General features: G+C 40.4%; 1 protein-coding gene across 4 annotated transcripts in view; it reads left to right on the forward strand.

Annotated features, from left to right (window-relative positions):
• Window positions 1–27,351, forward strand: part of FBXO36 (F-box protein 36) — an 85,366-nt gene that overhangs the window by 10,133 nt on the left and 47,882 nt on the right. The gene's annotated exons all lie outside the window — the stretch shown is intronic.

A 27,351-nucleotide genomic window follows, 5' to 3' on the forward strand; every position in this document is an offset into this window, starting at 1 on the left:
AAAAACAGTCTATCTTCAAAAAATACCCCATTTATTCAATAGATAAATTGATATAGATAGGCACAGATAAAATCTGTACAGAATTTTCCTTAGTAAAAAGGTTCTGCTATGAAAAACTGAAAATTTGAAAACTACTGTTCTAGGGAATAGGGGTACACCAAGGATTTTTGTAGAAGAAAATGATATGGTTAAAGCTGCAAGACAGAACTATATATTTTATATGTGTGTGTGTGTGTGTGTGTGTGTGTATTATATATTTATATTACATGTATAATTATATGTATATGTATGTACATAATATATATAATACGCATATATATATATATATATATATATATATATATACTTTCTACCTCCTAATAATGTTTTAAGGATTTATGAAGTAAGATACACACATTATTGACAATTTCCTCCCTACCTCACGTTTTGTTTTGTTTTGTTTTGTTTTGTTTTGTTTTGTTTTGTTTTAGTGCACATTTCTTTTTTGTATTAGTTTCAGGTGCACAAAACAATGCAATAGCCAGACATTTCACCCCCCACAAAGTGACAATCCGCCCTACCCCAGACTACTGCCCCCCACATTTTTATTTTGGTAATTTCCTTTATTTCCAAGATGAGTCTCCTCCCTAAAACTATTATTGAAATGTCTCTTTGGCATTTTTTTTTTTTTAAGGGAGAGCTTGGCATTCAACAGGAAAAAGAAATTGTTTACGCATTCATACTCTTTCATGCCAAACTGTCTCAGGGACTGCCCCCAGCTTTTCTGCTGCTCTCTTCCACAAGGCCCTTACTTCCTGCGTCACCCAAGGATCTCTCTCTCTTAAAGATGGTGCTCTTTTTTGGTTTACAAAAGCTCCACATAAGACACTCTAAAGGAGCTGAGGCAGTTGGATGCATTTTTAGTCCTTTTGCATTTTGCCTACTGTATCAAATTTATTTTTACCAAGTAGTAGACCATATTTAAGCAGTGACTAAATAATCTTTTTTTAAAAATGAAATAAAAATTATTCCTCAATATTATCTTTGAGTGCTGATTTTTTTTCCTTATATTTTTTATTTTTTGGAGGGAGGTTAGTAACACCAAGACTGCTTAATTAATACCATAGCTAAGAACATTTGATGAATACATAAACACAGGTAGACATATCCTCCTCGTAGGTCCTCACTGCAGTGTCGTAAGCCTTTTGTGTAAGGTGTGTATTCGGGACTAAGTGCTGTAATGGTTAGGTATGCATCTGATTTGTGGAGAAATTGGCTGTACAGCCCACGTAGGTATGTGTTACAGGTTGAATTGTGCCATCCCCAAAAAAGATATGTTAAAGTCCTAACCCCCAGTACCTCAGATTGTGACTTTATTTAGAAATAGGGTCACTGCAGATGTTATTAATTAAGATGACATCATACTAGAGTAGGGTGGACCCCCTAATCCAGTGACTCGTGTCTTTATAAGACAGTCATGTGAAGACATACACAGGCCATGTCATGACCAAGGCAGGAGACTGGGAATGCCCAAGGTATGTCAGCAAACCACAGAAGCTAAGAAGAGATGAGCAAGGATTTCTCTACTGGTTGCAAAGGGACCGTGGCCCTGCCAACACCGTGATTTCAGACTTCTAGCCTCCAGAACAGACAATAATTTCTGTTGTTTTAAGCCACTCAGTTTGTGGTACTTTGTTACAACAGTGCTATGCTAGGAAACTAACACAATAAGTAAGGATATGCATGGTCCACCTAACTTGATTCACCTGAATATGTCAGTGGGAAAATACAGCTGTCATTGTACAACTTGTCTAAGCCCCATCTAAAATAAGTCACCATCTGTATGGGACAATTCCCTGTCCCTCCCCTTGCCACAGTTAATTGGACCAAGGTGGACACCTGTCTCTAGGCCAGTGAATCCACTGGCTTACCAGCAACTGTATGATTTGTGTGACGTGGTGTGAAAAGGTGAGCGTTCTAAAAATTCAACCTGAGGGACTCAAAAGGCTTATAGCCGGTTAGCACAGGGAACTGAAATAGGAAGGTAAAGAGGAAGCTCGAAGTGACCATTCTGAACTGCATGCAAGCCACTGGCCAGTAGAGGGGCAGAAGAAAACACACCCAGAGGAGGGACATGACCATGGGGGGTGGGGTGGTACAGAGGAAGGGGGACTGTTACATGGAGCTAAGGTTTTGGGGACTTGCTGAAATGGCAAGCTGCCTTTCTACAGCCAGTCTCACCTTTTAGTAATGAACCCAACTTTTACTTGGGCTGAAAGCTGCCCAGTCAAAAGACTCCATGTCCCACCTCCCAGGTAGCTGCGTTTGACCTTGAAACTAAGTATGCAGGACCCCGAGGAAGTTTGTGGTGGGGTGGAGGCAGGGAGGCGTCATGGGCCTCTGACCAGCTGGTTGCTTTAGAAATAAAATCAGAGGCAAGCGGTAGAAAGGATAGTGGGAGACAGCACTGAAGCTCCCTGCCAGTCCGCCACATACCACATTCTATCCCTTTGTTCATTCCTTCTTGTTTGTGTTTACTCCCTGCATGAAAGTGGTGCTTCGGTCCTTTGGGTCTCTCATCTGCTTAATGCAGTGGGTCTTCGTGAGGAAATACCTGGAGATGAGAGGAATCTTGGCAGCCCAGCCGCACTTCAGACTTGAGGGCTTAGCAGATCCCAAGGGCCCCAGGACTGGCCCAGCAGAAGGGGACCGCAGCTCTAGCCTGGCTTCACTCAGAAGCTGAAGTTTGTCAGGGCGCACGTGCTGCTCCGCCGTAGGTCTCGGCCACTCCATCTCCCTCCACATCTCTGGGTCTCCGTGTCCTGCCTATCCTGCCCCTACCTGCTGCTCAGTTCTGGGCCTCAAGTTCCATTTCCGTCAGAGAGAGGGTCTCATGTTTTTGTTCAGCCACGTGTCCCTGGTGGGGAGCGCTGTCCAATCAAGCCTCCTCATTGGCCACAGTCAAGCCTGCGTATTGAGAACTGATGTTTTGGCCACCAGCATCTGTCTTCCTTAGGGAAATCACACCTCCCTCACCCTCGTTGCATGGGTCCAACTACCTGGCCTCAACATTGTCAGTGGGCACTGTGATTTGGAGAACCCAATCCAAGCCAATTGGGTGCGAAACCTGTTGAGAAAGGAGCATTCCCTGTACCCCCAGACTTGGAGCTGTAGTGATGAGCCCGGAGCTGCAAGCAGCCATCTTGTCACCACTAGGGAGCTGTAAGCTTATCACCACCAAGGACAACCTGCCTGTGGGTACAGCCAACACAGAGGAGGAAGGAGCCAAGAGGTAAAGCGAGCTCGAGTCTTCGTGGCATTGTTTGCCACTTCTGGAGCCAACTGGGCCCTCGGCTATGTAAGCCAATAAGGTTCTCTTTTTCACTTCAACCAGCTTGAGAAGGTTTTCCATCACCTAAAACTGAAAACGTCCTAACAGGTCCAGGTCAGATGGCCACCGTGGTGCAATCAGCAGTGGCTGGGGCGGCAGGCCAGATGTCACCTACAGAATATAACGTGCACAAGGAAAATCAGCCCCAGAGATGTGAGCTGTGGGTGAGATAGGCAGTTTAAAGCTTAGCCTCTCCAGTATAAATGAGGGTATGCAAGACAAGGTTAAAAGGTGGGACTTGATAAATTACAATTGCTATTGTTATACAAAAAAACCCAAAACACATAAAACAGTAGCCTTGAAAAGCGTGTGAATAGCTATGCGAAGAATTCAGGCGCCTTGGCCCATTGGTGACTGCTGGCACGCCATAGCTGTATATTTGAACCTAGACAAACTGCTGATATGGACATCTCCCAAGATCTGTTCATAAAAACTGCATGAAGTTATATGTGTTGAATAAAGTTACCTGCCACAGAGTAGTATGTGTTCACTGAATTAAAATTTTCCCACCTTTCTCAAAGACTACCTCTCCCCTATTCTCCACAGTAGAAACCAGCTGTGTTTGAGGAATCAAAGCAAAATCAAAAATAAAGCTAGCAGCAAAGCAGATAGGTTCTAGGCAAGTTTACATTTCACATGAAAACTTGCATTTATTTAACCCTTCCATTTATGACTTTCCAGTTGTTTTATAACTATTAATATGGTATTCCAACTAGAAAGATAGTATCACTTCTTTAAACATGAGGCTATCAAATGAGTGTTTAAGGCAAAAAGAATTCTCTAATACGTAGAAGTCTAGACTGTTAACTATTTATAAACAAACTAAGTTTTGGATAGTTGAAGATTATCAAAACTGCTTTTTTTAAGTATAAGAAAGTGAAAATTTTAGTTAGGTTTATTCAGAAAAGAAACTGAAAATTTAGAGATTTGTGAACTATAATTTGTAATAGGTTTAGACAGCTAAAGATCATTGGTTCTTTTTCATGAGTAAAATAATTGAAGAAAGAAATTAGGATGAATATGGTTTATTTCTGTTCTGTTTTAGATGAGAAATAGCAATATTGGCAAAGCTATAAATTGAATGGCAGAGGAGTGGTGGGATTGTTGGGATAGGACAGAGGGGGAGGCAGGAAGACAGCGGTGTGGTATAGGAGAGTTTGTAAAGAAGTCATATCAATACTACCAGCATAACATGGTAGTTAAACACAGAGAATCTATGAGCAGATCCCACCATTTACTAGTTTTTGGACCATGGGCAAGTTACTATCCTCTGCCTCAGTTTTTTCACCTGAAAAATGGGTCTAATAATAATACCTCACAGGCTGTGAGAAATAATGGGAGTTAATCAATGTAAAGAACCTAGAACAATGCCTGGCATATGTTAAGTTCTATATGTGTTTATTATTACTATTAATGAGGTTGGTGAATTAATTGATTGAACACGGAGAGATTGAGGACTAGAATAGTACTCATTACTTAATTTTAAATCAGTTAAATGTATACTTAAAAATATATATATCAGAGTGAAGAACACATAGCATCTGACAGGACCAGAGGCTCCAGTCAGAATCCATCGTCTTGCTCCTGGAAGTCAGATTCCCTTTCAGACTTGCTTCTTCAGTTTTCTCGGTGCAAGCGCTGACTCCTCTGTCTCCTTGACGTTGCGCTCTTCCTCCCTTCCTGGCCAGTTGGAAATCAGGCCTTGTCCTCCCTTCCTGTGGACTCTTGTGTTCATCCCTCATTGCCTCCCCTTTGATCCTTCCTCAGTGCCTCTTTCTGCTCCTACTGCGTCTCCCAGTTGGTCTCCACATCCGGGGCCCTCCTCTTTCCTGCCCACCACTGCCAGAATTGTCCAAATTACTGAGGGGGAAAATATAGTTGATCCTAATTACCCACAGATGCCCTATTTGTGAGTTTTCCTGCTCACTAAAGTTTACTTGTAACCCCCAAATGAGTGTACCCCTGGCGCTTCCGCAGTCGTTCCTGGACACACGCAGAGCAGGAAAAAGGTTGAGTCCACCCACGGGTGTGTCCGCAGCTCAGATGGAACAAGACAACGGTTCCTTCTTGTTTCAGCTCTCATTCTGTTAGCAAGTGTCCTTTTTGTGGTCTACTTAGTGCCACATTTTTCTCACTTTTGTGCTTTTTGGCAATGTTGCTGTTTAAAACCCCCTCCAAGAATTGTGCTGAAGGGCTGTGTAGCGCTCCTAAGTGCAAGAAGGCTGTGACCCACCTTATGGAAAAAATACATTTGTTAGCTAAGCTTCGTTCAGGCAGGAGTGAGTTCTAGTGCCGTTAGCTGTGAGTCCATTGTTAACGAATCAACAATATATAGCGAATAAAGTATCTTTAAACAGAAACTACACAAAACAAGGTTATGTATTGATCACTTGATGGAAATGTGACCAGAGACTGGCAGGAACCTACCCCTGGATTTCCCCTAGGGCTGTGATTTAGTATTCGATAATTCAGCGTTGGCAGCAGCTTTCTAGAACCTGATCACTGTGAATAACGAGAATCAGCTATACACGTGTGCATACGTAGACTTCAGGATACAGTGCCCCGTTTCACTTATGGGGTATTGATCTGTGTACACGATCTGGCCCTATTTCCCTCTCCTAACTTGTCTCCTAACACTCGTGCCTCAAAGTCTCTGTTCCAACCAAATTATCTGTCCTTTTTCTTCCCAGAATTCATGTCAACCACTGCCCCTCCCCACTGTTTCCACCTCCACTCCCATGAGGGATCCACTGGGGTGCAGTCACGGGAACCGGCACCTGAGCCAGGCCTGGTCAATCATCCCTCCCCCTGCCTCCAGGACACATGTGGTAGTTGACACAACTAGGCCAATACAATCATTCCCTGGCATTTCTCACCCTCAGAGAGTTGGTTTCTCATTTCTTTGAGGATCCTCAAGCGGGGTGATGTAGGATTGGGGTTTCTAGCTGCCAGGCTCCCCACTGCGTGAGGGACACATATCTACAATAGAAGATGGTGAGGCCAACAGCAGAAAAACAAAGAAAGAAAAAGAACTGATAATCTGATGCTGCCTCTTTGCACCCCTGGATCCTGTCATGCCTGAGGCCACCCACATGACTGTCTTTCCAAGTTGCATAACCCAACAGGATTGCTTTCTTACTAAAATACTCAGGACTGAGTGTCTGTCTCATAAGCCCAGCAGTCCTGAAGAATACACTCAGGCCTTTTGGTCTATCTGCAATGCACTCTAACACTGCTCTAAATCACCAATTTCTCCTTAACTTGGATTTTGGGGGGCCGAAATTTAGTGTATCCGGATTTCCTTCTGTCCATCTTCTCCTTCCTTAAGATTTTTCAGTTCAAGACTAAACTTGTTTGGGATAGACAATAAAACAGGAAACTGGGAGTTGGGAATATGAAAAGGAAACAAGAGTAGAACTTGTGCAGTGCAGCTCTAGGACGGAGAAGGGAAGCAGGGGCAGGGAACAGAGGCCTCAGAACTGCGCTTCCATGGGCCGTGGATGGTTCAGGTAGACGCAGCCAGGTCTTGTCTAAGGTGTGCTGTAAGCTAGGCCTCTGTAACCTCGTTTATGCGGGGCCTGTCCTTACACAGGCATCATCTCTTCAGCTCACCCTGCGTTACCTCTATGCTTCGGTCTGCTTATGCTACCCCTCCACTTGGAACACAATTTCCCCAATCTTGGTTCAGTCATTCAAACTATTCTCAGGTCTACTTTCATCTCTGCCAGTTCTTCTTAACCTGGACTTTTTCAGGGATAAGTTTGAGGAAAGAGCTTGAGAAATAGTAGGTCAAATAAAGGTGACAACAAATTTTTCCATTCAAGTGAAGGAAAAAAGAAAAACAAAAATAGTGACTCTGGATAGTAGTAGCCATCAGCATAGAGTCATAAATGCAAAAATAAATGAACGTTTGAATAAGCAACAGGACACTAAAGAAAATATCTCTTGACATGATAAGCAATGAAGTAATATTAGTTTCTTAGCGTCTCATTGAGATTGATGGAGAAGAGAGAATTCCTTTTCTAGCAAATGAGATGGTGAATGGAAATCAGCATTTACTTATGTAAGCTGTGTAGACCAAAGGTCTGTGTTCAGCTCATACATTGTGAATCCAGCTCGTAGCACAATGCTTAGCACACAGTGGGAATTCAGGAAATATTTATCAGGTTAATAAATATTAATTCTAATTGCTATAATATTGTAAAAGCAAGTACAAAGCACAAAAATGACACAAAGCAAGGAAGTGGCCCACAAAGGGGAGAATTGTGTCAGGATGAGCTTTCTTCAGTATGTGACTATAGGATCTGAGCCTTTAAAACATGGAATAGATTATTTTCCAGGAAATGAAGTGGGTGGCAGGAAGAATTCTAGGCAGTTGAGATCCATTTTAGCAAAGTCACTGAATTATGACACTACAGTTGAGAAAGTACAGTGATGTGTTACAATGTGGGTGCAGTCACAGGCCTAGCATAACATAATGCTGAAGAAGTGGATGGGGGGCCTCATATGCCACACCAAGGATTTGGGGCCTAAAGAGCCTTTAAAGGATTTTTAAGTGGGGGAAAAAAAAGTCACATTCTCAGTAGCATTTTAGTAAGAGGTCTTTGGCTGCCATGTTGAAGATAGCCTAGTTCAAGCGTGACAGCAGAGAGCCCTGTTAGGAGATTTTATCGTGCTCCTCAAAAGCACAGTGGGGATGAAGGGAATGTCAGGAGTTGTCAAGAAAGTGAAATTAATAGAATTTAGTCACAAAGTCAATGTTTTGTAATGACAGGGAAAAGTCTTAAATGACTTAACTATTGGCACCAAATAAGGAATTCAGGAAGAGGAAGAGGTAGGTTTGTGAGAGAAGATGGTAAAATCATTTTTGATTGTTAAGTGTATGATGCTGGTGAATTACCCAGATGGGTATGCACAGTAAGCTACTGGATAATTTAGGACTCTGGAGATCAGAAGTGAAAACACAGATTTTTGACTCAGTAGCGTTTAGAGCTATGGGTGAGATTACCTAGAGGATGGAGAGAAGTCAGCAAAGGGCAGTTTTAATAATGGAGCACAAATCAAGGCAGAGGAATACTTGTGTGTCCAGGTTTGCGTCTTCTTTTTACTTTTTTTGGAGGGGGAGGGTATGGGGGAGTGTATACCACTGATATTAGTGGCATAAACGACACAGGTTATTTGAGGATGAGTTAAGTGTTTTTCCTTGTAAGTTATGACATTCATTTGCAGTGGGAATAGTCTGACAGAACAGTGTCGGTAAAGGCCTGGAAAATGGCTTCCCTTGTGTGATGTTGACAGGAGTATAAATTGGTATTAGCTGTCCCCAATATCTATTTTCCCTTGTCCTTAGTAAAAGATTACCTGACTTAGCTGAACATACCAGCATTCCAGGAAAAAAGGCTACATTTCTGTCTCCCCTGCAGCTAGATGTAGCCACAGGACCAAATCCTGGCTAGTAGGATGCTGGCACAAGTGGTGAGTGTGATTTCACTGACAAGGCCTTGAGAGTTGGACATGTTTTGTTCCTCCCTCCTTCCTGCTGGCTGGGATGCAGATTCGATGGCTAGGACTTAGGCAGCCATATGGCACCATGCAGAAGAAGACAAGTTCTGAATATGATGGAATACCAAAACGGGAGTTGGCTGGTGCCCTGGGTCATTGACTGCCCCTCTCTTGAATAAGCTTCTGTCTTGTGTAAGCCACCTTGTTGGGTGTTGGGCCACTGTCAGCTGAACCTAATCCTGACCAAAATGCTTCCAAAAGGCAGTTCAGCAACATTTAATCAAGTATGTGTGTCCTTTGCCCTGGCATCCCATGTCAGGGAATTTACCCCAGGAGATAATTACACAAATTTGAAGTGATACATAAACTGGATATTCATCACAGCGTTGTTTACATAACCAAAACAGGAGGGTGGGGAAACTAAAAGTCTTCAATAGAAAATTTGTTAAGTAAATTATGTATACTTCTGTATACAGAAGCCACCAAAAAGATGATGGCTATATTTAGACATCACACGAATAAACGTCTATGACATAGAATGAAAGAAGGGACTATACATGAGCATGTTTATCATCCCATTCGTATAAAACTAATAAATATACACACACACATGCACACGCACAAATCAATATATAAATGTACATAGAGTCTGAAAAATGTTTGGAGAAGGTCTGTAACAATACTCTTTAATGGCTGGAAATAGGATTTTTAGATTTTGGGGTTTTTGTTGCGGTTTTTTTTACTTGCTCCCATGCTTTTTATCATTATTTGAACTGTTTACTGTCAGCTTTATCAATATTATAAAAACTATAAAACCTTTTTAATGTTTTTAATTGTTCTCTTTAAAAAATTAATATCATTAAGAAAGTAACGTGGGCAGCTTTGCCAGCTAAATCTTCAGGACGAGGTGTGGCCATTGTTGCTGAAGGTCCATACCTGAAAACGTGCTCCAGGAAAACTGATCCACCCTTCTGTGGTCGTCCACAGTAAGTGAAGACATCCTACTGGGCAGATTTTTAAACTTTCTACTGAAACAATAATTGGAACTTAGCTGATCACCTTAATGGATGTACATTTCAATTCTTTCATTTTACTTTTTATAGATCTGGGGGAAGGAAATATATGATTTCAGAGTAAACAATCATTTAGGACTCCTCTCATTTTTATTTCTACTTAAAGATATTCAAAGTAATTATTAGTAAATCTAGCAAGATACTTATTTATGCACACAGTATAAGAATTCATTCATGTCACTGAAGTTTTGAGGTGGTTTTTTTTTTTTTTTTAACTTTTATTTATTTAAGTGTGTTTTTCCAGGACCCATCAGCTCCAAGTCAAGTACTAGTTATTTCAATCTGGTTGTGGAGGGCACAGCTCACAGTGGCCCGTGTGGGGATCAAACCGGCAACCTTGTTGTTAAGAGCACTGTGCTCTAAACAACTGAGCTAACCGGCCGCCCCCAGAGGTTTTGAGTTTTTAAAGATGGATTCCTACCGTAGAGTAACTCTGTGCAGTTTATCTCCACCCTCCAATCTCAGGTCATTATTTTTTACCTTTTATTTCATCTTAGTTTTTTGTTACTAAAAGCTTAATTTATTTACAAAGAAAAGAGGTGCATTTATACGATTCATAGCAGTTAAATGGAAATAAAATTGTGGGCCACCTTGAAAAGGTAAGGTTAATTTTAATCTATTTACTTATAGACCGGTTTCCTATAGTATTTCCCAATTTTAAAATCCTGAAGCATTAAGTCACCTCCCCTCTTTTTTGTCATCTGAGAGATTGCCTGCCAGTTTAACTGGAAATAGTCTGAAGCCCAACTTGCCAAGTGTTTAGTCCTTTTGAGGAGCTTAATACCTTTTTCTCTTTTGTGGCCATTTAAGTAACACTGCATGAGAATTCCCACATTTTTATCACGTTGATTTCCCCAGCATCTGTCCCTACTTAGCATTTCAAAACAGAAGAAAAGCAGCAGGCACCCATTATTTAGCCCCCTTTTTTAGCCCCTTGTCTGCAGTAAAATCAGAAGATGTGGCTGAATTGCAGTCTTAATTTTTAAATATATTTAATATGGTTAAATATGATTAAAACGCTAAATTTCACTCAACAGAAAATAGTCTGCTTAGTCACAGAAAAGTGCTTTTGTGGTACTTTCATAACGATAAGGATTTCACAGCTATTGAGATTGCTTGCTATCTTTAGTTTACTCTTTTTGACTCTTAAAATAAATAATTAAATGCCTAATAAGTATACATACACAGATATGTCTAAATAGAAGTAAATTAATGTAAATCTAAATGTTTATTAATATAAATCTATACATTAAAATATAAGTATAATTTATGTAAATAAAATTTCCTATTTTCCAAAGTATAGATTTAGTTTTTAGCCTACATATTAATGAGTTCTAATACCTAGAAAATTTGCTGTCATTTTCAGCAGTATCGTCTACTGCAGAAAATTTCTGATCTTTCTTGATTTGATTTCTGCCATTTACTAGCTGTGTACCCTTGGATAAGTCATTGTATTAATTTATTCAATAATTTATTCAGCAAGCACTTCTTCATTTCAACTCTGTGCAATTCACCATGGGAACTCTGCAGGTTAAAAAAAGAAAGAAAAAGAAAAAGCTTCTAAGACTTGGCGATTGCTTTGGAGGCTAGTGGTGATCACAAAAAATTCACAAATATAGTTCAGTGGGCTACGTGCCCACTGAATAGAACTCTCCAGAAACTCAGGTGGAATGTGGGCCACAGAAGTCCCTACTGGATGCGAAGAAGGGCTTTTAAGCCGTCCTGTGCAAATGCAGGGAGACATTACAAGGCAGGGAACCTTGGAGAACTTTATCCTTGGAAATCTGTGAATATTCGGGGAAGTAGAGGAAACCAGGGAACGTGTCAAATGCTGCAGAGAAGTATAGTAAAATAAAACTGAACGTGCCCTTAGATATGGAAGTTGGAAGGATCCTGGTAACATTTGCAAGATGAATTCAGTAACATGATGGGTGTGAGTGAAAAATGAGGAAATAAAATCAAGGAAAATAGAGGATTTCTCCAAGAAACTTGTTTGTAAAGGGAAAGACCTGAGAAGGCTCACGTTGCAGTGAAAGCATGGTCAAAGATTGTTGTTGTTGTTGTGAGAAAGGAGAGGTTTGAGCATGTTTTAGGCTAAGAGGGAGCCAGTGGGCAGGGAGATGACAAAGTAGGAGGAAGGCGCATGGTATAATTAAAGTAACATGAACTTTAGTGTCAGGCAGACCTAAATTAGAATCTTGTTAGCTGTGCGACCTTGGCCGATGAAACGCCTCCTCTGAATCTCACTTTCCTCAACTGCAAAGTGAAAACCTGACACATGAATGAAGTTTCTTTATTCATATAATCAAGTTGAACAGCAGGAGCTGGACGTGCTGAGAAGACGCTTGTGCTTGCTTTCTGGAATCTTACGGACAGGTAGATGTAAGTGTAAAAAATAGAAAAGAACAAATTCGAGATATATTTAGGAGGTTAACATTTTTGGAAGACTTGATTCCTGTTTGGATTTGGAATAAAAGAGGAAGTAGTAAAAAAAAAAAAGAGGAAGTAGTACAGTAGACAGTGGGGTGGGCATGTGTCCTAATTGGCTCAGTCACATATGAGCGTAGGCAGGAATCCCTCATATTCTGTGGTTGAGGGAGAGTTTCTCTCTCTCTCTCTCAGCACATGGTAGGTAATGAGGGCACAGGTAGCCCCAACTGCCACTGACAGTCAACTTGTGACCATGCAGGAACCAGCCTTTAGTTGAAGCCAGTGCCACCTGGGTTTGGGAATGCAGAACAATGGGGAAACCTAGCTCCCTGAACTCGTAATTGAACCACTGACCATACTGTGCCTGAGCCCTATCTCTAGATGCCATTTCCGTCAGTCAGGATTCACTGTTAAATGTGACCAGGGCATCCTAACAGTTACAGGCTGACAGAAGAATAAAGTGAAATATGCAGAGCACCCAGTGTCTCAACAGTGTCAACTCAGTTCTTGCTGACTATTACTGTTAATTAATTAATACTGTTACTTATTCTCAGGTTCTTTTGGCAAATGATGATGCCCATAAGTTGGCACACTTTTTCTGTAAAGGGCCCAGTAGGAAATATTTTAGGCTTTGTAGGCCACATGTAGTCTGTGTTGTAGATCCTTTGTGTTTTGGGTTTTTGTTTTCATTTTAAAAAATATAGGAACCAGGGGTGGCCCGTTAGCTCAGTTGGTTAGAGCGTGGTGCTAATAAAACCAAGTTTGCTGGTTTGATCCCCATATGGGCCACCGTGAACTGCGCCCTCCTTAAAATATATATGTGTATCTTCTCCAAGCCTGTATATATACATATGAAGCATTCTTAGCTCAAGCTGTGTGGGCATACTTGGCCTGTTGGCTGGAGTTTGCCAACTCCGGGTAATGCTATTCACTGACACAAGAACCCAGGAAGGGAAGGCTTGGAGGAGAAGATCCTGATCCTGTTTTAATGATATTAAGGTAGAGCATATCCAGGTAGAGATGGTCATCAGGCCAAGGTATGGGCTGGAGGCATCAGTGGTGAGTCATCAGCGCACAGATGGAAGGAGGCCTTAGGTTAGGGATGGACGACATCACCCAGGAAGACTGTGTAGAGTCCACCCAGGAAGAAGAGCCAAGGGCCAAGTCCTTCTCCAGGATTGGAGTGACCGGTCATAGTCCCAGACAGGTTATCCAGGAACTTGATGAGAAGTAAACCAGTTTCAGTGCAGTGGCCTAACTGCTATGACAGTTACGAGTATTCTTACACAGGGTCCTGTGAGACCACATGGAGGGATGGGGGGGGGGGAGTTTGAGGAATGTGACACAGTGCACAGACTATATTTTGAAAAGACTTCTCTGAAAAACAGGAGACACATTGGGTGGCAGCCAAATACAAGAAATTTTACATGACTTGTCTAAGGGAAAATGACTCTCAGCATGTAGCTTCCTGGAGCCACCCTGAGCCCTAGGACTGGCCCAGGGGAGCTGACGAGAGCTATGGGACCAAGAACTTGTATTAAAATCACAATCTAAATAAAAAATGAAGAGCTGAGTCTGCAAGAAAGTGAAGGAGGGATAGAAGTGTGGAATAAGGTGAGTTCAGTCCAAGATCAGAAGTTGGAGGCTAGAAACCAACAAAGATCTAGCTTGTATAGCTTGTCATATATTTACAAATAATTCTGCTCTATTCCAATTTAGCTTAAACAAAAAGGGCCGTGGGATGCTTTGGCCAGATGTTAATTTAAACTTGAGCCTGAGAATGGAACCTCATAAATAGTGACAAGAAAACTCTTGCAAATTTTGCATTGTGGTCATGAATGCAACTTGGGAAAAGAACTTTTTGAATAAAATGTGTTTCATTTAAACTTTTTTTCAAGTAAGTGCTTTTTCTTCTTCCCAAGAGAACATTTTATTAATTATTTTAATTACCTAATATAAATGTTCTTAGGTATTGCTTTATTTTAAATTGTATATTTGGAAATTTATGCTAACACCCTAGAATGTAAGCCAGACAAAACTTTAGGTTTGATTGAGGTCTTTTTCTTGAATTTCCTTATCTTCTTTTCCTTATCTGATTTCCTTAATTCGGCTACACTCATCACCTAGGGAAGTTTCCCAGGACCAGGCTTTGAGATGCAAAGGTTTAGGATTTTAAATTTCAAAAACCCACACTCTACGTTGCGGGTAGGAGAGCCCAACATTTTTAGCGTGGATAGCGGATTGGTCAGAATATGCAGCAGGCTTCTTCTTATTCTCTAACCAAGCATACCCCCCAGATTGCAAGAGGAGAGGGAAAGAGGCTTTAGGTGCTGCTGGAACACCTGAGGAGTCCTTGGCCATTTCCTTCCAAGTTGCTTTGGGGCTGAAGGTCAAAAACCCAGTGGACTCCCCATGTGGACTTGAAGTAGGAATATTTTTCTATGAGTCTCCAAATGATGTAGATGATGTTGGAGCTGCCAGCAGTTTCTGGGTGTGGGCCGGGATTGTGTCTCCTGATGCCAAAGAATGGAAATGCAGACCCAGGAGAGGCAAAGAGTTTTAAAAAGAGGATAGTTTATTAGAGGAAGGAGAAGAGGTTGCAGCTCCCGAGGAGGAGGGGGTCCTGAATGGGGGTGTCCCATGATTGAGGCAAAAGTTCTTTCTTTTATACCTTCCCCTGCCTGCTTGGGGGAAGGGGCTGGAGCCTTCTAATGGAATTCATCTATTAGGTTTGTCCTGTTTGCCCATGCTGAAGGGATTAACGAACCAACCCATTCCTATCTATCAGATCTGCTCCTTTGTCGGACAGAAGGGATTTGAGATTATCTATTAACCTGAAGGCGTATTCTCCTGTCTCTGTCCTGGAGTGAAGGAGACATTCCAGTACCTGGAGTTTCAGAATATGGCTGGGTTTTTTTGTTTCCTTATTTCATCAGGGACCCCCTGTCTACCGAACAATCATACTAACTAACCTGTCTCAGATTGAAGCTCCAGGAGCTGGGGAGAGCTCGTTCTCCCCCTTCCCATCTGGTGAGGAATAGGAGCACCAGCTGAGAGGTCTCAGGTGCCTCCCACCCAGCATGTTGCAAAAGAAGGGGGTGGCTGGACAGGCCTCAGACAGCCTCCCATCTCCCTGTGCCTCCTGAGGAACTCGGGGAGTCATAGGATCCCTCCTTCTGTGGCCACTAGTGTGTGTGTTGGGGATGGGGGAGATTTGCCAAGAGGGGACCAGGAAGAGACTGCTGCAAGCCTTAACCGTTACCTGATGATAACCCAAGAACATTGGAATGGGGGCATCTCATCTGTTGCTGGCTTGTATATAATGGCAGGGGGGAACGCACAGCAACTCCGAAACTTGGACTCAGCCTCAACAGAGACGAGGGAGGTGCCAAAAGGACTGAGATTAGGTTTAGGAATCATTCTCGTGCGGTTGGGACAGAAAGAGAAGCTTTTCCCTGTTTACCCTGTTCATTTTAACCATATGCATTTATTACATACTCAACATGAAATAACATTCACTTCTGGAAAAAAATTGTGTTTCTTGCACATCTGTGTTAAGGAAGTAAGAGTCTATTTACTATTTTAGTGTAATAATATAGATTCTAAGTAATTAAAGCCATATATTTATCTTTCACAAGTCCACATAGATTTTTATATTATTGTGGGTATTCTGGCTCTAGAAATATGATCTTGAAGAAGACTATTCATTTTTTTACTCTCCCATGCACCCTGGCCCCCATCCCCCACCCAGCACTCCCTATCTTCTCTTCCTAGATTATTTTTCTTCACAACACTTATCACGTTCTCACACACTGTGAAATATAGTTACTTGTTTACTGTTCATCTCTCTCCCCATACAATGTAATTTCCATGAAGGCAGGAGTTGGTCTGTTTCTCCGAGAACGGTGCATTGCTCTTCGTGCTTGTGGAGTGTGGAATGAATGAAATGCAATCACTTCTTAGCATATGAATCACACCCCATCAAATGTAAGCAAACAGCCCAACCACCTGGATCAGCACTGGGATTATAACCCCCCTCTTCCCTGCATTGTCATGGACGTTGAAACGTTAAGGTTCTTTGTCATTCCAATAAGGCAATAAATTGAACAGGTTGAACAGATTTAGAGACTTTGGGGTCAGATAGACCTGGATTCAAATCCCACTGAGTGAGTAAGTTAGGGCAAGTTTTTCTAAACTTTCCTAAGTCTTAGTTTATTCTTCTGTAAAATGGACAATGGCACTAACCTCCTAGGGTTGTTGTAAAGATGAAATGGAATGAAGTCTAAAGCACACTGCACATGGCACGTGGTAGGCAGCACTCAGTAAGATCTGTCATTTTACAGTTGTCGTTTTGGGAGCTGTATCAGTCTGTTAGGGCTGCCCTACCAGAACACCACAGACTATGGGGCTTAAACAACAGAAACTTATTTCCTCACAGTCTGGAAGACTAGAAGTCCTAGGTCAGGGGTTGCAGGTTTGGTTTCTCCTGAGGCCTCTCTCTTTGGCTTGCAAATGGCCCCCTCACTGTGTCCTGCCTTGGTTTTCCTCTGTGCATGTGCGTCCCTGGTGTCTCTGTCTCTTTTTATAAGGACACCGGTACGATTGGATTAGGGCCCCACCCTTATGACCTCAATTTACCTTGATTACCTGTTCAAAGGCCCTGTCCTCAAAAAAGGTCTCACTGGGGGTTAGGGCTTCAACATAGGGACTTGCTGAGCAGTAGGGGGTAAATTCAGTCCATAACAGAAGCTAAGGAAGGTTTTGACAGAGCACATCCAATTTTGACATATTTAATAATTAAGACATATTTAATTTCCAGAAACAAAAATGCTTTAGTGGTTATTCTTTGACTAGCACTTAAGCACTGAAAAGGGCATAGATGCAAGTATTCAGTAGCAGGTGTTCGTTTTACAAACAAGAAGAGAGGAAACCATAAGGAAGAGGGAAACATTCCATGTGGAGAGAGCCTGAAAGAAGGCACAGAAATAAAACCAAGACACGACCCCTTACTGAGTGGTAGGACTTTTCCTGAGGATGTATTTGAAGACAGCAGTAATGGGGAATGGGTAAGTAGCAAGAGGAAATATACCTAGTTCCTACCCCAAAACTTAGGGGAAATTTTAAAAATAAATTTTGCACCAGTAGATTACTATTTTATACCAGAGCGAAAGCACATTCAACCTTCGAGTTGTAGACAGTCATTTTGTGAAGCAGCAGCTTACAGGCTTACAGGCAGGTACATCCAGAGATGCTCTGTGTGAAGTGAGCTTTAGACACCGTGCCTTCCTACCTGCTTAGTCACTTTTCCTGCCCATGTCCAGGAAGGTTTTGGAGAAAGGGTTCCAGATTGTCTTTTTTATTTTTCTTCTTTTTTCTGGGCATCGTTCCAGAAGACATTATTGTACTAATCAAAACAAAAGTTCCCCTTGCATCTGTGTTTGAAGCTTCCTGGGAGGTGGGAGGGGGATCTTGTTGTTTGTGGAGTGCTTTGAATTTCTTTGAAACTTTAGTGTTTTTGACTCAGGCCTCTGCAAAGCTTGTGTTAGATGTGGCCCTGACTCCACTGTATTTCTCACTTGGGAATGGTCCCACTGTCTCCAGACTTAGAAAACTGGATTTCACCAAATTCTTCAGCTGGAGCTGCCAGAGTGGATCTGTGTTTCTTCTAAACTTAGGGAACTCTGGCTGTAGTCTTGACCTGTTACGTAAGCAAATTCCAGTAATAATTGTGTAGGAAAATAAAAACATTATCTGGTGCTCTGCTAAGCACCTTTACAGATATCACTTCATTTTAATTCTCCCAGAAGATAATGAGCAGATAAGCAGCAAAGAGAGATTATGAGACCCACTCAAGGTCTCCCTGCTGGTGGTAGGTCCTTCAGCTGGAAACTCCTGTGGGTCTAAGACACCTGCTTGGAAGCTCTTGAGGCCGCCTCTTCACACTGTAGGAACACAGTGACATCCTGTCCACTCTGACATGCCCATACGTTTTCTTCTCTTATTGCTGATATGACTTTTCCCCCCTGAATCATAAGTATTCATATTGAATTTTGTCCTCATTTTCTTTTGGAAAGATATTTTTATTTTAAAGTTCACATTTGTTTATTCATTAACTTTTACTTCGTCAGCAAATCCTTGAACACACCCTGAGTCCATAATATATTGTATTTATGACTTGCTATAAATCTAAGATTTTAATTTGCAACACACACTTTTGTTTTAGAAATTTCCATTTAATATAAAATTTCTTCTTTTATTAAAATTTATTGGGGTGACAATGGTTAGTAAAATTACATAGGTTTCAAGTGTACAATTCTGTATTACATCATCTATATAGATCACATTGTGAGTTCACCACCCAGAGTCAGTTCTCTTTCCATCACCATATGAGTATATTTGACTAATACAAAATTTCTTGTATTGATTAGTTCTCTCAAAATATTTTAATTTTTATATTATTTTATTATTTCTTAAATTTCAGTATAGTTGGTATACAATATTCTTTTGGAAAGATTTTTATCATTGGTATGTGTAGTTTTCTTACTTCTCCTTCCTTGGTGCAAAATCTTGTGCAAGTTTTGCTTTCAGAAAACCTGCCTAATGTGGGATTATTTCTGAGATGTAACATGCAAGTCTTCATGCACTGTAAGGAAAAAATGACAGTAATCGTGAATTCTGTCAGACCTCCAATTGATTTATTGTAATAGAATATTTTTCTATAGAGAAGATTGCTTAAAGTTACATTTCTAGATCTCAAGACCTAGGAGGGGAAGCAAAATGAATAGCTACCACCTCTGTAGTGAATGATTATCAGTCACCTCTAGAATTCTGATTCCAAGATTTCAGCCAGAGAATAAGAATGGTATTCAAAGCATGCATAATCATTCTTAGTGAGGTGCTATTACCTGGTTCCTGTACCATGTTCTCAAATGAAAATGGTATTATTATGTATTATGTTTAAAGTAATACTTTTTTCCCTAAAATCTTATAATAATATTATTTTTTGCATTTATATTAGTCCCTCCAGATTTTATTTTTGAATGTAGCTGGAAGTAGGAGTTTCAGTTTGCTTCTTTTAGATGGATGGCTTTTCATAGCAACACTATTTATGAAATAAATCATCCTTTTCTTCCCGTCTGTAATTTTATGAGATCGTGCAAAATTTCCCTTCAGAGCTTTTGTACCACAATGATGTGAGTACCTGCTTCTCCACATCCTTGCTAACAGTGGGATTTTGGATTTTGCTAATGTGGATAGATGAGAAATGATACCTCAGTGATTTTAATATGCTTTTCTATTATTATGAGGGAAATTGAGCATCTTTTCATGTGTTTATGGGCCATGTGAATATTTTTTTTCCTGTGGACTTTGTTTGTATGTCTTTTGCTCATTTTTAAAGTTAATATGTTGGTCTTTTCTCTATTTCTACAAACTCTTTAGGGAGATTAGTCCTTTGTTGTGGCAGTAATTGCAGATATTTTTTCCAGTTTATCATTTTTCTTTTGTCTTTGTTTGATGTGTGCGTGTTTTTTCAATCAGGCTTATTGACGTATAATTTAACTATAGTAAAAGTCACCCTCTGTAGGTTCCATGAATTTGGCAAATGTATAACCACCACCATAATAAAGATATAGAATATTTCCATCAACCCAAAAAGTTCTCTCATGCTCCCTTATGATCAGTCCCCTCTTCCACCCATATCCCCTGGTACCAATGACCTAATTTCTCTTTTGCTGTTTCCAACATGCCCTCCATAGAATCATACCATATGTAACCCTTCATATCTGGCTTCTTTCACTTAGCATAATGCTTTTGAGATTCAACCATGTCATCGCATATATTAGCAGTTCTTTTTGTTGCTGAGTAATATTTCGTCATATGGATGGATATTTTGGTTGTTTGCAGTTTGAAGCTATTATGAACAAAGCCACTTTAAACATTTCCTAAGTCTCTTTGGGAGACTTTGGTATGCAGAAGCTGTTTATATTTACATAATTAAGTTTATTAATCTTCTCTTTTATGGTTTTCGGATTTTGAGACATAGAAAGATAATAAAAGAATTCACCATTTTTTTCCCTTCTATGTAGTACTTGCATGGTTTCATTTTTTTACAGGCAGATCTTTGATCTACTTGGAGTTTATCCTGATATGAGGCATAAATCAATTTTCTTTTACCAAATGGTCCCCATTGGTAAACCCAGTGGTCCCCATATTTCTAAATCAATCTTTTAAATCTGATTTAAGAAACTCTATTATACAATCATTTGTAATTATTTATAATTTATGATTTATTACAAATATTTTAGTTTATTACAATTATTTGTGTTTATCACTAATATTCAATTAAAGTTAAAAATTAAAAGCCTATTTTTCTTCAAATCTTCAAATAGAACTTACAAACCTAGTAAATTCAATTATAAATCAAGTAATTTTGCATTAAAATTAAAAACACTCATTTTCATTGTTCTTTCATGTTTAATTAACTTATACATTTAACAAATTATAATTCCTTAAACATTTAAAGCACTGTTTACAAAGTCAAATTATTTAAAAATTGTAAATTAAAGCCATAAAACTTATAAATCTAACAAATTAAGTTTTCTTAAATTTAAATACCATTTACAAACTTGATTAAATCCTTTTAAGCATTTCAATCTATATCACACATTTAATATATTTTATTTTCTCAAGCATTTCTTAAATCTATAGAGACATAATTACAAATCTAACAAAATCAACCAAGTGTTTAAAAAGTTGTAAAGAAACAAACTTTAAAATGTAGATCGAACTCATTTAAACTTTTAAACATCTTAAAATCATTGTAAATTTAATAGATATTCCTAAATTTAAACACTGACTACCAACTTAATTGTTTTCATTATCCTATATATTTAAATTAAATGACAAATATAGATGTGAAATTCTCTGTAGCATTTTAAACAACTTAAGAATACAGCCTGGAAATACAGCTTCTAGTTAAAGAACTAATATATAATATATCTTCCCTGCCTCTGGCAACACCACTAAAATGACAATTACAGGGTTCTAAAGCATAAACCCACAACAAAGAGAGTGGGAAAGGTGACAAAGGCAACAATTTTGCATGCTAGAAAGCAGACGACCTACTGGTAGCTGATTTAACAGCCCTGAGAAAGCTGAAATCTAAACTAGGGAAGTCAGGAAGCAATGAGATTTGCACCCCAGGACCTCAAAGCTGGGTGGCTCAGGAATGGGTGGAAACATCCTTTGGAAGGAGAGGGTAAAGAAGGACCTGAAAACAGTAGGAATGGTTGAAATTCTGTGAAGACGGGGTTAGAACCACCCTCTTCTTCAGCTGTCTGCTCTCCTCTGTATACCCAGCAACAGTTTTGCCTCACCCACCCCTGGAGAAGACTGAAAGTTTGATCTGCAGAGGGGTAAGATAAGGCTCCTATGGGTGTGACCCACAAGCCACTGGGACAGAGGGAATCAGTGCTGAATATGGCCAGGAATTAAATGAAAAATTCACGTACTGCATTGGAAGACTCATTGTGACTTCTGCACAGAACACTTTGGGCAGCCAAGCTTATAGCCTCCAGGCAGAAATCTGGAAGATTCTTAGGGGAATCAAACCAGGCCAAGAGAAGAGATCTCAAGATATTAATAGCAAGGGTCCTCTAACCAAAGAGCCCCAGCAGGTATGTAGTGAGACCTATCCTGAGGCCCTCCCCTGGACAAGCCCTGCTCAAATGCCCAGAGCTTCCAACCAGCTTCCTAGCACCCCATTCCTGAGTACACATTGACAGCTAAGAATAAGCAAACTTTTGAGGAATGCCAAAACAAATCAACAACAATTATACAGGAAATATAATTTTGGAGAAAATAAAAATTCACAAAGATAAACTATCAGTAATATCCTCGGAAGGATAGAAGATATATTGTATCTACGAAACAAGAACAGCACACAAGAAAAAAAAACTCAGAAAATTTTTAATAGATTTAGAAAATAAAAAATATGATAGGAAAAATTAAAAATTCAGTTGAAGGGTTGAAAGATAATATTTTTAAAAATCACCTGAAAAAAAAGAATTATATCAAGTATCTCAAGCAAGGTGCTCTGTTTAGACAAATTGAACCAAACATAGATACATAAAGGAACATATATTTGATGTTGTGAATATGCACCAAAATCATATCATTAGTGTTTATAGTTTAAGTAGGCAGTGAAATAAAATAAATCATCTTCATAATTCACTATGAAAGTAATATCTTTCTACCTTTTGGAATGCCAATGCTGTGTGATCTTTTGAGTAATATCAAAAAGTAAAATCACATACAATTTACCTTTGCAATCCTGTCTTCTCCATTTCTCAGTAGGCTGTTCAGATAACAAAGTCCTTCTTCACTTAATAAAAGTTCTAATTTCATAAACTCTCCATGACATAGTATCTCAGCCACACTCTGTGAAATCCCCTAATTATATATGCTTTCCAAAGCAGGGAGCAATTTGATCCGATAGAATAACAATAGTCTGCAGGAGAAAGCAGATACAATTTTGTGTGCTAAATTCCAAATGTCTTCCCTGTCCAGATGCTGGAAGCTTCAGAATGTAGTAGGTGTTATCTTGCAAGTCACCCTAATCCTTCGTGAACAACTTTGCTTATTAAGTGGATAGATGGATGACTCTTCTTAATTATGCTGTTGGGGAAATACTTAGAGCAAAGAGGATTCAATTCTTAAAGATGATTAATGATTAGAAAAAGCAAATACCAAGTCTGAGTGAAAAGCTGAAATAAATACCTTTGGAGAACATGATTAAGAAATCGGACTTTGATGAAGTGTGACTGAATACTGTGAGGTAATTGATGAGAAAACACACATGGTTCCGATCTCTGGGTATTTATTTGGAGCTGAGTTTGTTGTTTTGACTATGAAGGACTGACCAGTGAGTGAAACAAGAGGGAAAGGGAGAAAGAGCGGGGCAAGGACCGACCTCTGTGGAGCATAGTCCCTGTATCTGGCATCCTGTTGGACACTTTGGATTTATCTCATGTCATTTCTTGAAAATTCGGTGAGGTGGGCCTCATCCTTGTGTGCATTTTGGAGATGAAGAAATTGAGATCAAAAGAGGTTAAGAAATTTCACAGGGTACAATCCTGTCAAAGACAGAGACCAGAGTTTAAATCATATCCATCTGACACCAGACTCTCTGATTTCTGTCCCAGGAGCAGGATTTTTCAGTTGGGGGTAGGGGTGAGATATCACAATCTCAGACCAGGGGGGGATGTGCAAATACATGTAAATGCTGAGATGCCCAATTGGGCCCAGTTTTTCGCAGTGTCCCCCTCGAGTGCTGCCTAGGGAGTCGCTGTCTAGATGGGGATAAAGACTTAAGGTTTAGGGGCCTTCACTGGGTAACTGACAAATGTCTTGGTATCTTTCCTTAATAATTTGTGCAGAACAGGTACTGGGGGATTAATAAGAAATCTTAGACCTCTCTTTTAAAAGGAAACTCAGTTTTCAACTTTATTGAAAAAATTTACTGGAAATATATAAATATGATCATTAATGTTGTTCTCTGTCATTTTTTCACAAGTTATTTTATTGGCCACAGAGTATTCTAGCATCTAAATATGCCATAATTATTTAACTAGTTACTATCAGACCCTTAGGTTGGTTCTGATTTTTTCATTATCATAATCAACCTATGACAAACATTCATGTATCAAAAATATTGTATACATCTCAGATAAATTCCTTAGGATAAATTCTTACAAATAGAATATCTGGGTCAAAGGGCATGGATGACCTTAAGGTTTCTGATAGGTGTTGCCTAACCATTTACACTCCTCTGAATGATTAGTAGGGCCCCCATTTTACTTCTCCTCACCAATATTGAGTTTCATCACTTAAAAGAAAATCTTTACCAATCTGAGTGACAATAAGTGGTAGAAAATTCCTGTCTCATACATTTTTCTGTTTTAAGTGCAGTATATGGAACGTAATCGAGTCATGACAAGGCTAAGTTGTGATTCTGAATATCAGACTTCTGGGTACTGCTCTGGAGAGTTGTAGTATGAAGGTCACACATAAAGAAAGCTTCATGCCTCAGAACAAACCCTATGTTTATGAGTTAGGAAGGGAGAGGCTTGGATTCTGGTTCTAGCCAGCCATGTTTCCTGAGGCAAGTGCTATAGTCTCAGTAATTCACTTGAAATACCTCAGAGGAGCCAGCAGGATGCTTATCTATGTGGGCAAGTTTGCTTGATTCGGTGTCCTGAGGATCCTCTCTCCAGAGGCCATTACAGCAAGCCCTTCAAATATTGCCTTTTAAGTCAGTACCAGAGGGTTAATTAACTAGTGTAAGGAATATTGATGTAGGTGAAGTTAGAACTGCTAGCAGTTTCTGTGTGTCGGCCGGGATCATGTCTCGTGAAGCAGAAGAATGGAAACACGGACCAGGGAGAGGCAAAAAGTTTTAAAAAGAGGATAGTTTATTAGAGGCAGGAGAAGAGGTTGCAGCTCCCGAGCGGGAGGGGGTCCCGAATGGGGGTGTCCCGTGACTAAGGCAATAGCTCTTACTTTTATACCTTCCCTTGCCTGCTTGGGGAAGGGAAGCTGTTTGAAGAAGGGAACTGTTTGAAGAAGGGAACTGTTTGAAGAAGGGAACTGGCACCTTCTAATGAAATTCGTCTACCAGGTTTATTCTGCTTGCCCATCCTAAAGGAATCAGCAAAGTAACCCACTCTTTATCTATCAGATCTGCTCCGTTTGTCAGGCCAAAAGGAATTTTATGATTAACTTCAAGGCCTTGTTACATTATGTCCTGGAGCGAAGGAGTGATTTCAAAACCTGAAGTTTTAGGATATGGCTGTCTTTTCTTTATTCCACCAAGGACCCCCACCCCCCATCTACCTAGCAATTATACTAACTAACCTGTCTCAATATCAGACATAATTTAATGATGTGCAAGATACGAGGCTGAGAAGAAAGATTGTACAAGTGTCTCTCTGCCTCTTTTTGAGCAACGTAAGAAGTAAGTTTGGTGACATAATGTTTGTGGAGCAGTGCCCTGTCTAGAACTCCATTTGTTCCAGAATCCTCCACTTAATCAAGGATTGAGTTGCTTGATCTGGCTAGAAGGGTAGCTGGTCATGTCATTATAATATAGGGGCACTTGCCCCAGAGAGAAACTTTCCTGGGGAGGTTCCCAAAGGGTGCCAAAGAGGACAGTGAGAGGGACTCCACTCGGCTTCCAGAAACATGTTTTGAACCCCTGTGGAGCTGCCTGGGGATAAACGTCTTTCTTGGGGCAGAATTCAATCTGAGACTTGCTTTCATTGTAACATAACACCTGGTAGTAAGGTTGTAGGGAAGGAGACTTCCCTACTTCTAACTTAACCACTCTGAAGTTTTTTGCTCATCTATCTGAGTTATGAAAGGACTAAATTATTTCCGTCTTGCCAATTAGTTCTAAAAGTCCTAGATTATGTGGTATAAAGAACATAGCGTTAGATTCAGGTTGCCTGGTATTGTCATTCAATAGAAAGGAAATATTATTTATAATATTTATTGTTAATTTTAATGATATTTAATAGGGAATGAAACAGAAAATTGAAGTGCAGAGAAACTAAAGATATCAGGTAGGCCTGCCTCGCTCCAAAATTCACGTTTTTCTCTACTTTAATACTTGATATCCCTCTGTTATGGACTGAATTGTGTCTCCCCAAAATTCCTACATTGGAGCCCTAACCCTCCCTGTGACTGTATTTGGGAATAGGGCCGTGCTCCTAACACCAAAGACTGCCGGTTCTATTCCCACATGGGTCAGTGGGCTCTCAACCACAAGGTTGCCGGTCGGATTCCTCGACTCCTACAAGGGATGGTGGGCTGTGCCCCCTGCAACTAACAACAGCAACTGGACCTGGAGCTGAGCTGCACCCTCCACAAGTAAGATTGAAAGGACAACAACTTGACTTGGAAAAATTCCTGGAAGTACACACTGTTCCCCAATAAAATCCTATCCTCTTCCCCAATAAAATCTTAAAAAAAAAAGAAAAAAGAAAAAAAGAACTGGTGTCCTTATAAGAGGAGGAAGATGCACTCCAGGGACGCACATGCATGGAGGAAAGGCCATGTGAGGTCACAGTGAGAAAGGGGAGGTCACAGTGAGAAGGTGGCCATCTGCAAGCCAACAAGAGAGGCCTCAGGAGACACCAAACCTACCAACACTTTGATCTTGGACTTCTGGCCTCCAGAAATGGGAGGAAATAAGTTTCTGTCCTTTAAGCCACCTAGTCTGTGGTGTTTTGTTGTGGCAGCCCTAGGGACTAATACACCCTCACCTCTGTGAGCTGGAACAGAAAAATGCTTAAGAGGACAATTTTGGTGAAGCTCATGCCCGGGAAAATCAAAAGTGACAGGCTAAGGGATTTTCTGAAAAGAATCAGCTACCACGATTTTGTGAGACTATGGAGTTCTGTAACTTACACATGTGTTTTTTCTCATTTCCTTGAGTGATTAGAACAAAATCTAAATGAAATGAAAATCACCCTTTAATTCATCCAACAAGTATTTATTGAGGACCCACTTTCTGTTGGGCAGGATACCAGGGAAGATACTGTAAAAAGTCTCTACCTCCTGAGAACTCAGTTATGTTTCAGACATCAGGACAGGGGAGTGGCCCAGGAAAAGGGAGGCAGGGCCTCAACAGGTAATAGGGCAGAGGGAGGCAGCTCTAGGAGAGGAAAGCTGGCGGAGGCCTGATTCTGCGTGCAGGGGTGAGGAGGAAGAAGGAGGATGGCAGTTCAAAGCCCACAGTTCCCACACCAGCACCATGAAGATCCCAGGAACAGGGATTTGCGAGCTGGTAGAGACCAGCACAGTAGCCCAAAAACAGTAGCCCAGGATCTGTGAGGACCCCAGGGACTGCTGGGTAGGTGGGGATGGGGGACTGGAAACCAGATAAAGGGAGAGCCCATAGCAACTTTTCACCTG

This window comes from Rhinolophus sinicus, chromosome 17 (assembly GCF_057876585.1).
Source record: "Rhinolophus sinicus isolate RSI-liver-muscle chromosome 17, RSI-T2T, whole genome shotgun sequence".
NCBI lineage: Eukaryota > Metazoa > Chordata > Mammalia > Chiroptera > Rhinolophidae > Rhinolophus > Rhinolophus sinicus.